This window comes from Etheostoma cragini, chromosome 2, assembly GCF_013103735.1.
Source record: "Etheostoma cragini isolate CJK2018 chromosome 2, CSU_Ecrag_1.0, whole genome shotgun sequence".
Taxonomy (NCBI): domain Eukaryota; kingdom Metazoa; phylum Chordata; class Actinopteri; order Perciformes; family Percidae; genus Etheostoma; species Etheostoma cragini.
The window spans coordinates 6,007,991-6,020,788 of record NC_048408.1 but is presented as its reverse complement, the minus strand read 5'-3'; the positions used below and the strand labels follow the sequence as shown (position 1 = coordinate 6,020,788).

The 12,798-nt window shown below is 42.6% G+C and overlaps 1 protein-coding gene and 1 long non-coding RNA gene across 3 annotated transcripts in view; one reads left to right on the top strand and one right to left on the bottom strand.

The window, feature by feature from the left end:
* Positions 1-5,852, bottom strand: part of LOC117955065 — a 13,744-nt gene extending 7,892 nt beyond the window's left edge. Inside the window, exon 1 of the long non-coding RNA XR_004658949.1 lies at positions 5,644-5,852. This is a non-coding gene — a long non-coding RNA (uncharacterized LOC117955065). The remainder of the gene's footprint in view (positions 1-5,643) is intronic.
* Positions 1-12,798, top strand: part of maml3 (mastermind-like transcriptional coactivator 3) — a 99,207-nt gene that overhangs the window by 19,003 nt on the left and 67,406 nt on the right. The gene's annotated exons all lie outside the window — the stretch shown is intronic.

Here is a 12,798-nt window from a genome sequence, read left to right as displayed (position 1 = left end):
GCAGTTCTGAAGGCAAAAGGGGGTCCAACCCGTTACTAGCATGGGGTACCTAATAAAGTGGCCGGTGAGTGTATTTTGTCCAGTGAGTTTACACTAAGGCTGAATCCCATTTCTCCTTCTTACCCCTTACCCCTACCCCATGGCCCTTGAAACCATGTGGTAACGGCTAGGGGTGAAAACATACCCCTATGAAATGGAACACCAGTAGGTTACATCACCCTACAGTATTGATCAAACTTCCAACAGTGTCATATGCATTTAAATATTTTATAGTTATGTTATGTTCGCTTTGGTGGTGGTGCAGAGGCAGATGTTCTTATCTGTGTAGTACTGGTCTGTTTGCAATACACACAATGGGGTTCGAAAGTTTGCGCATCCCAGGTAAAAATCGTATTAATGTGCATAAAGAAGCCAAGAAAAGATGGAAAAAATCTCCAAAAACAAAGACATTGGTATTATATGTCACAAAAAGTTAGATTTTATTTCCATCATTCACACTTTGAAAATAACAGAAAACAAAAAATGGCGTCTGCAAACGGTCTGCTGTTTGGGCCCCCTGAAAAGTTAATACTTTGTACCCCCCCCTTTGGCTATCACAGCTTGGAAACGCTTTTTGTAGCCAGCCAAGAGTCTTTTGATTCTTTGCCCATTCTTCCTTCCAGAAGTCTTCCAGTTCTTTGAGATTTCTGAGCTGTCTATCACGCACTGCTCTTTAAGGTCTATCCATAGATTTTCAGTTATGTTGAGGTCAGGAGATTGTGAAGGCCATGACAAAACCTTCAGTTTACGCCTCTTGATATAATCCACCGTAGATTTTGAGGTGTGTTTAGGATCATTATCCATTTGTAGAAGCCATCCTCTCTTTAACTTTTAGCTTTTGCACAGATGGCATCAAGTTGGCGTCCAAAATTTGCCAATATTTTATTTGATCTGTTATTCCTTCTACTTGTGAAATGTTCCCTGTGCCACTGGCTGCAATACAACCCCAAAGCATGATTGATCCCCCCCGTGCTTAACAGTTGGACAGAGGTTCTTTTCTTTAAATGCTGTGCCCTTTCTTCTCCAAAAGTACCTTTGCTCATTACGACCAAAAAGTTCTATTTTAACCTCATCGGTCCACAGAACTTGTTTCCACAATGCATCAGGCTTGTCTATATGTTCATTTGCAAACTTCAAACGCTGATTTTTGTGGTGAGGATGTATAAGAGGTTTTCTTCTGGTGACTCTTCCATGAAGACCATATTTGTACGAGTATTTCTTTATAGTGGAATGGTGTACCACCACTCCGGTGTCTGCCAGGTCTTTCTAGATAGATCGTGCAATCAAACGTGGGTTTGGACTTGCTTTTCTCACAAATCTGCGAGCTGTTCTGTCCGATATTTTTCTTGGTCTTCCAGGTCTTGCTTTAACTTCCACTGTTCCTTATGACTGCCATTTCTTAATTTCATTCCGAACAGAGGATATTGGCATCTGAAAACGCTATGTTATCTTCTTATAGCCTTTTCCTGCATTGTGAGCGTCAAATATTTTCCTTTTCAGTTTTCTAGACAACTGCTTAGAAGAACCCTTGGTGCTGATTGTTGGGGCAAGGTCAGATGAGTCTGGGCCTTTAAAACCTTAAGATTGACCTCACCTGGTCTTTCCAGACGATGATTGAGAACAATCTATGACACTGACAGGTCTCAGCTTTCCAAATGGGCCGGTGCACGCTAGAAACTCTGCAGGGTGCCCAAACTTTTGCAGACGCCATTTTTACTTTGGAAGTGTAAATGATGGAAATAAAATCTAACTTTTGTGACGTACAAATGTATAATCTGTCATTTGATGCCTTTTGGAGATGTTTCCATCTTTTCTTGGCTTCTTTATGCACGTTAATACAAATGTTTACCTGGGGTGCCCAAACTTTAGAACCCCACTGTATGTGTATACACACTGCATGGTGTGTTGCATATCTGTTTCAGTTAATACTGTTTGGAATATCATTGATGTTCAGACTGATGTTCTGTCTTTTTTTGCCCAATAAATTAAACACAACAGGCAAAAACATTACATAAAATATATTAGATTACAGAACCATTATCAACTACTACAACCGTAATTAACATGTCATACACATAAAAAGACACACAAGAAAACAAACAAACCATAAATAAACTACAGCTGAACAGGAATTAATTACATACGATTACATTAATACAGTACCAATGCAATAATGAATGGGTACAACATGTGTAAGCTTGCGTCTTGACTTGGTTCCAAGGGCCAGACAACCCTTCATCTACCCCTAGCACTAGGTCAAAAAGAGTATTAGGACAGCTCTTGGTCTCGCGTGAACGCGCAAAACCTGGGGTAAGGGGTAGGGGTAAGGGGTAAGGGGTTAGGGGTAGGGGTAAACTAGAGAAATGAGATTCAGCCTAATGCCTTCAGGAGAGCGCTATCTGCCGCCTCCAAAAAGTACCAACCATTCTCCAAATCATTAATATTCTCTGCAATTAGGCTGCTGAATGCAGAGTAGTCTTGAATTGTATTTTGCACCAACCTCAGATTAGTTATGTCTTTAAAATTGGTGGCAGTATGGGGAGGACTGTGGAAACTGTTAAAGCCATATTTGTAAGTTCTAACTCCAAAGAAAACTGTGGTCTGAAAGTGAAAACTGCACAAGCTCAGTGTGAAGTTCCTCCCTGATCTTCTTCTCCTAAGAGGAACTTTTTTATGTCTTCTAATCTCCTCTACTCCAACCTCCCCTTCTCCCCACTCATTCATAGCTTTCTCAAGTCTCTAATTATGTTCACTTACTGAGTGAGTTGGGAGGGTGGGAGTGTGTGTGTCTGTGTGCGTGTGTGTACGCTACAGTTACCCACATGTTTAAGCCTGTAATTAGGGCTCTTTAAGATGACAAAAATTCTGAGAAAATGTTAAAAAGAGTAGGCTTAGGCGTGTGCATGGACGTGCACATGGGGCCACAGAAGGAAGTGAAAAGGGATGGTGGTGTGTGTATGTGAGGGGGGGGGGGGGGGGGTCTCTTTAATGAAAGAAGAACATTTTTCTTTGCTCTCAGAGCTTTTGGAAAAAGGTCATGGTAATGTTGCAGTGGAGAAAAAAAAGGGCATTAATTTGTCATGATGTGTTGGTCAGGACTGACTTAAAAGGCTGAGCTGATGACAGAGAGAGTGATGGACTTGCTGTGTATTTGAGTATAATGAGTCTATATTTAAAGTTATGTATGCAAGCTCGTGCCTGTGTGTTTTAGAAAGTGACTCATCATTTGTATTTGTGCACGTAACTCAACACTCAAACCCAACCCAGTGGAGGACCGGAGCAACTTATCATTCTCTCTAACTCTCCCTGGGCCTGGCTTTTTGCATTCTTGCATATGAGTGTTGTCATGTTTTAGTGCTGGTCTTTTTATCCCCTTCTTTCCATTATTTTATATATAGACATATTAGCTTCTGCCTCATGTTGTTCTCTTTCATCCGTCCAAAATGTCTTTCCTACTTTGTTGATATTTCCTTTAGCCTCTCAGTGTGCAGCCCCTGTTGCAGTTGTTTGTCATGTGCTTTTACCACTGAGAGGATTGTGTCTCAGAGTGAAACCACTTCGTCACTTCCCCTTGAGCTCCAAGTCATGTCAGGTCACCCCAGCCTCCATTATGGCTCCAACTCTGTGTTCAGTTGCAGTCCACACACAGCCTGTATTTGGATTTTCCACTATGCGCATCTGTGGTTTGGTCCGGCTTCTCTGTGGTTTTGATCCATCCTCTGTCCCTTGCCATACCACTCCAGGTGCGTATAGGAAGACCTTGCCCCGGTTGCTGCTGTGCATTTTAACACACTGATTGTCGTGGATCTCAGGTTGTAGCATTGTCGTCACACATACAGTGGCTTGCATAAGTTTACACATACATGCTAAAGTTGATTAAAAAGAGGAATAAAAAAACATCTTTTGGAAATTAATCCGAATGCCTTAATTAAAAGATTTTAGGAAAATCCAGCCTTTTAAGGACAACAATTTTCTTTGTGAATGAATATTGTGTTGTAAATAAATAAATGTTATTCCTTAAAATACAGGGGGCATAAGTATACACACCCCTATATTAAATTCCCTTAGAGGCAGGCACATTTATATTTTTTTATTTCATGGATCCAGGATAAGGTGCATCCTGATAAAGTTCCCTTGGCCTTTGGAGTTGAAATAGCCTCCCCCCTGTGTGTGTCTGTGTGTGTCTTTCGGGGTCAGTGTGTCACTGCTAACTAGGATCTCGGGGTCTGGGTGCCCAGAGATAAGTGAATTTTGCAGCAGCCATTGTCCATCTAAGGTTTGGGAATTGTAAATGAGGTCACAGCAGTCCTGGTCTATGGATCACCAGGCAGGTTTTCCATGGAGTGGCTGGACTAAAAAGTCACAACGCAAAAATGTAAGCTGTGAACAAAATCTATGGCCCAAAACGTCCAAAGTACAACAATGCACTTATGTTTGCTACTTTGAGTCATGCTGTTTCTGAACCAGTTTCACATAAAAGAGAGAAAGAAAGAAGAAGTATTGTAGAGCTGTCGACTGAGATTCCTCCGTCACCAGTCACATTTGACAGGCTTTGGTTGCATGCAGGTAAACAGGAACACATTGGCCAAAATAGGCTGGTCTGGTCTGGCAGCACTCTTTGCGTAATTTAATTTTCCATCTCTCTCCCGTTACCTACTGTAAATGATGGTCAAGATCATGTGTTGTATTATTGCATGATATATAAACAAAGATGTTGGCAGAGCTGGTGGGGCTGGTTATGTAGTCTATCTTTGGACGTTTTTTAACCCCCTTCCCAACAAGCTAGTTCCCTTAGGTCTTCTAGTTTCAGATGATACAGACAGATTGATTTTCTTTGTATTTTCAGTCAAATGGAAATCAATTTGAATCAACAAAATTGGCTTTTTTAAATCTAGCCCCACTGGGTATCGAATCTCAATCCTCTTATGGTCTCGGTATAAAAAGTTATTGAAAGATGGCATTAAATGTCTGCTCAGATTTGTTATGTTGTTTATTTGGATCAGATAGTTCCTTATTGAAATCAAGATGCTGCCAAGTTGTGACTGTATTTTGTTTTGGCAAAGTTCTTGTAGATTAAGATGACAGTTGGCGTCTTTTTTGATATTACACGGTTTATAGAATTCTTTTCAAAATATTTATCAAATTAAGATGTTGAAGAAGCATTGTCTGTCATTGAATAGATACAGAAGATGTTTACATGATACTCAGCCTTAATCAGAGAAGAGCAGGTTGATCAGTGTTGAATGAGATATGAGTAAGGTGATAGCAGGTAAATGCCGCCTTCCGACCGGAGGGATGTTTGCAGCTCCTAGAAAAAAACATTCTTACAACTCTTTTTTTCTCAAGATACTGACCTAGTCACGCCTCTACAGCGCGCCATCTGTAAAAGCCATGCCATCTGTGTTAACAAAACATACTTGAATGACTTGACTACGTGAATTACTACGGTTATGGATGGAATAATGAATTAAAAAAGTGGACTGATGCGGAGGGGCAGGCCATGTACTCTACCGAGGAGGTGCAGAGGGACCTGGAAGGATCCACAAGAAACACTCAAATCTTTGGGAAAATCTCTAGTGAGCTAGCGCAAATGGGGGTTTGTACAGTATGTGGCGCTAAAGTCAAGTGACGATGCTATAAAGACCGTTGCCGTGTTCGCGTAGCTCCCTTACCGCTCCTACCAGTTCCTGTGGCCAATGCAAACGACAAAACCGGTTTTGGGGGAGAGTAGTTGGTAGAACTGTTTAGAAGTGGACTGTTCCTAGAAACTACGTTCCTGTAACTATTTGGTTGGAAAGAGGCTAAAGACAAGGTTGTGCCAAGAAGGCCAATCCGGCTTTTTATTTAGTCATTTCACCCTGGAGACCCAATCTGTGGATCTTTTTTTCTTGTTCAGTCTTCCTCTCCTCTTCCTTTGACTCTCTCCATCTCTTTCTCTGTCTCACCCTGTCTGCTTTCCCTCTCCGACTGTCATTCCACGTTTATGACCAGCCTGTGATGTGTACCCAAGACAGATGGGGCACGGCAAGATGGCCGCTGTTGCCCTAGCAACAGAATGGAGAGCAGGCGGAGAGGGTGAACGTTTTTTTTCTTTTTCTTTTTGGTCGGATGTTCAGGTTATCGGGGAGATGCCGAGAATATGCGAAGAGGGCAGGAAGGACATAAAGAGAGACTGTCAGTGCTTCAGTGTCTCTGGACAGCAGTACTAAAAGCTCAGACTAGTGCTGACATCAATATCTTTCTGTACAGTAGACATCTGTCTTCTTGGTATTTAGAGTGAGACCACTGTTTGTTTGTGTGTGTATGTGTATGTGAGTGTGTGAGTATGGGTTGTGGTCTTTTGCTGTCTGCCTTGGTGCGATGCTGGATTAGAGGGGTTACTCTGAGCTTCAAGCAGCATACGCTAAGAGGATTTCCACAAGTCTACCAAAGACACTAGTCCACAGAGGCACTTGCGTACACACACACACACACACACACACACACACACACACACACACACACACACACACACTTTGTGTAATTATACACTAAAACATAGTATCCACCTGTGTAAGATGTGTGTGTGCAAGTACACACACACACACACATCTTAAACACAACATTAAAGCGCCCATATTATGCACATTTCATGTTCATAACTGTAGTTAGAGGTTGTACCAAAATAGGTGTACATGGTTAGATTTTCAAATAACACCATATTTTTGTTGTACTGCAAATTGCTGCAGATGCTCTTTTCCCCCTGCGTGTTTAGGTCTCTGTTTTAGCTACAGAGTGAGACATCTCACTTCTTAACTATCTTTGTTGGGAGTGGCACATGCCCAGTAGCTAGGTGATGATGACATCAGCTAGATAACTCTTTCTCCAACTTTGGTCAGTCCAAGGCAGGATTCTCTGGAAGACTTCTTTTAGACGAGGGACACTTTTGGAATACCTGCAGAACAGGGACAGGAAGTAGTTCTTTTGGAGATTATGGTCAACTAGTGTGTGTTGTAGCAGTGTGTTGCCATTGAGATCGAGCTCGCATGCTAGCACAAGCATTCCACGGTTAGCCACCTTGTCTCAGCTAGTGACGTAGAAAGCCTTGTAGATGTTGAACAGCTTGAACCGGAGACAGAAGGCAGAGGACATTCAGAAACCGGATCTTACTTAAAACCGCAGGGATGTTTTTTTTTCTCCAAGTTTGTATGTGTGGAAGCACGTAAAATGGGTGCTTTAAGTCATTTGTTTGGCTGCTCACAGTCCAACTTTACAGATACACACACACACACACACACACACACACACCTTTGAATGCCTACTTTCAAGACCTCAACCTGTTTCCCAAAGACCAGGGGATGAGCGGCGAAGGATGGCTCCAATTTACCAAGTTCCGAGGTCTGTTGAGCCTTATTCAGGGGACAGCCTATCACGACAGAGCTGTGGCCACCACCAAACATATGTGGAAAAGGAATAAGTATTACAATTGGTCACATTATTTTAAGTTATGCTGGCAGCTGGTTTAAGGCACGGAAATGTCGATCTGTCGCTCGGTCCCCAGAAGGAGAATCTTAAGGACTTTGGTGATCCCCAGACCTTTCCTCCACCGTGAGGTTTTTTAGTTTTTTGTTGAAATACCTCGAAAACTGTTGAATGGATTGTGTTATGTTCCCCAGATGATGAATTGTAATCACTTTGGTGATCCCATTACTTTTCTTCTCTTATGTGTGTGTGTGTGAGAGAGAGAGAGAGAGTTGGTCAGCAGCTTAGCATGAAGGCCGTAAGGGAAGTAACTAGCCTGGCTGTGTTAAAAGTAGCAGAATACACCTTACAAGCTCATTAGTGAACTTGTTATGTCTTGTATCTTTAAGCCGTGGCTTTAGTGGGGCGGGACTATTTTTTTGTCAGGCGCAGTGACTTTTCTGTTGTCTTCACTGGTTGCTTGGCAACCTCACACTGGTAGTATAGACCGAATCACCATGACGTTGCGCCAACACAAAAATCCCTTCCTTGCCGACAAGTGGCCATTGCTTTGGGGTCTCCACACTATGACTGCCCAGCTGTGTGGAGGTGAGAAAGTAAGCAGAGTTTGAAATTCTCTCTCTCATTCTTTTTTTTTTAAATCTCGACACAACTTTATTTATTGTCTGTTTTCATACGAACTATCAAGTTCAACACTATCCACTTCCAGGGAGAGACTTATGATACATAAATATTACGTATTACCTGGCTTTTCACTCCACCAGTCAAGTGTGGCCGTTCGTAACAACTACAAACATTGGACGTAGTCGGAGAACACGTTGAACAAACCGGTTCCAATACAGCAGAACCTGACTCTTACAGTGACAAAAGGACTCCAGTCTTGTTCCTAGTCTTTATGCTCAGATCAGCTACCTAACTGCTGTATGCAGCTTCTTGTACTGTAAAGACATCAGGGTGGTATCCAGGGTTTCTCCCAGAAGGTGGTTTTAGCCCAGTGGCAAGTATGTTTTTTTAGACGAGGGCCTGGCTGGGGCTCATGGCAGCATTAATGTAGAGCCCCTTAAGACAGACTCCATAGGGCAAAGTTTCCAACTGCGCTGCTCCACTGTAACTGTTTAAAAAGTCTTAAAAATGAATTTCCTGTGCCCGGTTAGTTAGGCCCGGTCGTCACCAGGCTTTCAAAACACTGTGGGAGACCCTGGTATCCATCCTCACGTTCAACTGGAAATGTAAAAATGTTCCGAATTTTGAACTATTCCTTTAAATCCAGTAAATTGTGATGAAGTGTGTATTTTAAATTCTATAGCTGAAAATAGAAATTAGTTTTCTACTTGTATGTTATTTTCCAACGCCGGCAGGTGTGTTTTTTTAATTTCCTTTTAAAGATTAGTTTTGGGGGGGCTTTTCCCTTTATTTGATAGTGACAGTGACAGTGGATAGACAGGGAAGAGGGGAGGGAGAGGGGGAATGACACGCAGCGCAAGGCGGCAGGTCGGACTCGAACCCGGGCTACATGGGTCGCACGCTCTTACTGGGTGAGCTAGAGGTCGCCCAAGGGTGTTTTAATGTGGAACTGAAAGTAATGTTGTCACAGACTGTATATTTGAAGGTTTACTTTCCAGCTTGTGTCTATTGTGGTACTACAGTTTGTGGATGGGAGTTCTGCAATTACAGTACAGAGCTCGGCGGACTGGGTAAGATGGTTAGTTGGAGTGCGTGCCACACTTAAAGCAGCTCACACAGAGCTTATACGTGTGTGTGTGTGTGTGTGTGTGTGTGTGTGTGTGTGTGGGGTGTGGGGGGGTAAAAGAAGGTAGACTGGGGGGGTGGGACAGACAAGGCTCAGCAGCTCAGGCGTTTTATTGATGCGTAAAAAGGGACCCTGTAGGAAGGAAGTAATGTCAGACCAAACCCTCCCCCACCTTTTGTGCATGTACACACACACACACACAGACACACAGACACACAGTTGCTCTCCATTTCCCGCAGTAATTGACCCATCTCTCTCTACTCTCTTTTATCCCTTCAATTAGACCGTCTTTACCCGATCCCCCACACACAGGCAGACTCACACATAGATACAATTGATGACCGCATTTTGACTTGCCACACCAGATGTGAACAAAAGAGTCAGAGAGTGAGTGAAAAAGATGGATATTGTGTTTGAAGGGGAATGGGTAGATATGAGAGGGAGGAGAGGTGTGTTGAGTTAGGAAGCAGTGACATTCAGTGTGTGATATAAAATCCTGAAGCTGAGATGAGTCTGCAGGGACTCCAGCAGGTGGGGACTCTCACATTATTGAAGAAGTGACACACACTCACAAACCAAAATGTATCGAAATTAACCAACTTGAAGCAGTCATCGTAAGAAAAACATTTTGTACCTTTTGCTTTGAATTTTGTTAATGTTCTCATTCTCATCTTAGATCGTTAGGGCTGGGTACCGAGGTCAATACCTTTCAGACACCGACTGAATTGCCTCTAAAGTATCGAGTATTGAAAAATGCCTCGTCATTCAATACCAAATTTAAATACTAATGGAGTAAACCTCATAAGCGTCAGTGAGCCAATCAGCATGCACCATGCTTCTACAAAGATCTAATAATGCCGCTGATTGGCTGTTACACATGGTAGAGACACGTTAGAAAAACTACACGTGTTCTTGACATTTTTGTCAAATACCGATATTTTATACCCGTGTTGTACTGTATTTATGTTCAGTGGTGATTTGACAGATTGCTGTGGAAATGCTGTGTTAAAATAAAATATATTTTGGGAATAATAATTCATGTGCGGTCCATTATTGGATTCTTGACTGCTTCAGCTTTCCGATCAGGACTGCAGGAGTTCTGAGACAGCTGCAGCTCTCCTGGCACACCATGCTGTCTGATCAAAGCTTCCCGTCACCTCACCTCGCCTCACTTCTTCTCTTCAAAGCACACACTTTTCCTCTGCACTGAGGGATTATTACCAGCATTTTAGGCACACTGGCCTTTGGTTTCATCTCCAAATAAAGTGGGTTTGATAATCCGGCTAAACTTGGCTTGTTTGCAACATGTATAATCGTCTGGCTTTTTTTGCCCTATCTGTCAGACTCACCTTGGTGGGTACAATGCTTTCATGACCAATAGAAATCATACTTATATGCCAATCCAACATACTGAATCAACTGACCTGTTTCTGGTAAGGCCAACTAAAGCCAACATTGTGGGACACATTGCGGAAACTAGAAGCAAAACATAGCCACAAACACTCCGACAACCAGCGGCACACACGCACCAACTCGACATCCAAGAACTAGTGGGGACAAACTAGACTGTTGCGTCTCCCCCTGTGTCTTAGCCTAAAAGGTTCACTTAAACCCTGCAGAGACCGCAGCCAACAGAAAACTAGCACATTCTTTCTGCGCCTGCATCAGAGGACGTGACTCTCTACACCAGCAGGCGGCTGTAGTCTGTGTTCATCATTCAAAAAGGGAAACCAGATATACAGACGGTTGCAATGATACATGCAGGGTGCAATTTTTCCTGGGGGGATGTGTGGGATTTCCCCCTTTCTAGTCTACATATCCCGTTCATCTGTTGAATTATTAAAAGTGATCATTGCTACTTCCCCAATAGACCACTATACACCTAAAATAGAAGTCATTTAAACCAACTAAAGTCTGAGCTGTCGATGTGTGCAATGTAATGATATTATCCAGCAGCAGTTGCTGGTTGTATTTAGCCGCTGCTGAGCTCCGGGACGGCGGCTACCGGCGTCAGTTGTTTAGCCGCCAATAGGCGACTGTGATCCGGCTACAGGCAGCGCCAGATGACGGTCCTTTCAGGGATCCGTGGTTGTCTAGTTGAGCCAAAATAAGTGAGCGTCATGCGGCGATGTCAGTTAGGTTTTGGCACTAAAACGAGTGTAGGAAAAAGATGGTGGTTAAAACACTCCCCAAGGAATGAACAAGGGTTTCCTGGAGGAAATAATTTTGTTTTTGCAGGGAAGTGAACACGCTCCCGGCTCGAAAGCGCTGTGTTTCACGCAGACCACGGAAGACGGGCAAGCTGAGCTGGCTAGCTTGTCCGTCTCCTGGGCTGCTATTGGCTGTCCTCTCACCAACGAAGTCTCCCTCTGGCGGGGAGTGAAGAACATTCAATCGTCATTTTTGTAAGCAGTTTTTTGACAACCCTTTTAATGGATTAGATTCTCAAATGAGATGACAATGAAAAATGACGAGAGCCTTCTGTGTGTGCCCTCTTGACTTTAGTCGCTTGCTTGCTTTCCTCAATCCCGTTTTTTCTTCTCACACTAATTCACTTAAGCTGAACAGCCAATCAGAGTGATTCCCCTCACCGACGGTTCCAGGGACTAATGGACACTCACTGACAGCCCAACATTGGCCCATTGTCGGCCTGGCGTGTCAGGGCCTTTAGTCACGGTGGTTTGTTGATTTAGTACAAAGGAAACACCGAAACAGTCAGGGAACTCTAGAAAATGGTTTGAATAAGGAACTTGAATATTTCTGGTTTGGGAAGTTGTCAGTGATTAAACCAAAATATATTATACAAATATAACAGCATATTTTATGATGCAAAATATCCCACTGTCACTTTACATGTTGTAAAGCCTTGTGAATCCAATCACCATTTTCTATTTTTTATTTTAGGTAAAAAGACAAGGTATACGTGGCTAAAGGAACTGAATGTCATATTGGTAACGTTCCAGCCATAACATAAAACTCATTAAAAATGTAAGAAAAACAAAGTCAAATGACCAAAATCTTGATAAGTTAAGAGGGGTTACTTAACATTTTTAAATATTGCCTTCATAAAACCATTGTTGACTCAAACATGGACCAAAATCATCATGCCCAACCAACCAATTAGAATCAGCATAGACCAAAACGGTGACATTATACCTGTGTTTAAAACCATTAGGAACTCCCCAACAGGATTACTTCTGCCCTTTAGGGTTGATTTTTGTCTGTTGAGGTGGAAGGCACTGAAACTGGAGCACCCCCTACAGACGGCAAACATCACTTCTGGGATTGGCTGGCCTAGTGATCAGCAAATAGAAGTGAGCCAATACAGTAACATATGGAGATGTTCTACAAAGTCAATGGCTTATCTAAGTTTCATTGTCTAATGTCAGGATGTTACTGCTATCAACTTCTCTAGTAGATATAGAATCCTCTCTAGCCGATATTATAGTAGATATAGAAGCCTTTCTAGGCGATATTATAGTAGATATAGAAGCCTTTCTAGCTGATATTATAGTAGATATAGAAGCCTTTCTAGGCGATATTATAGT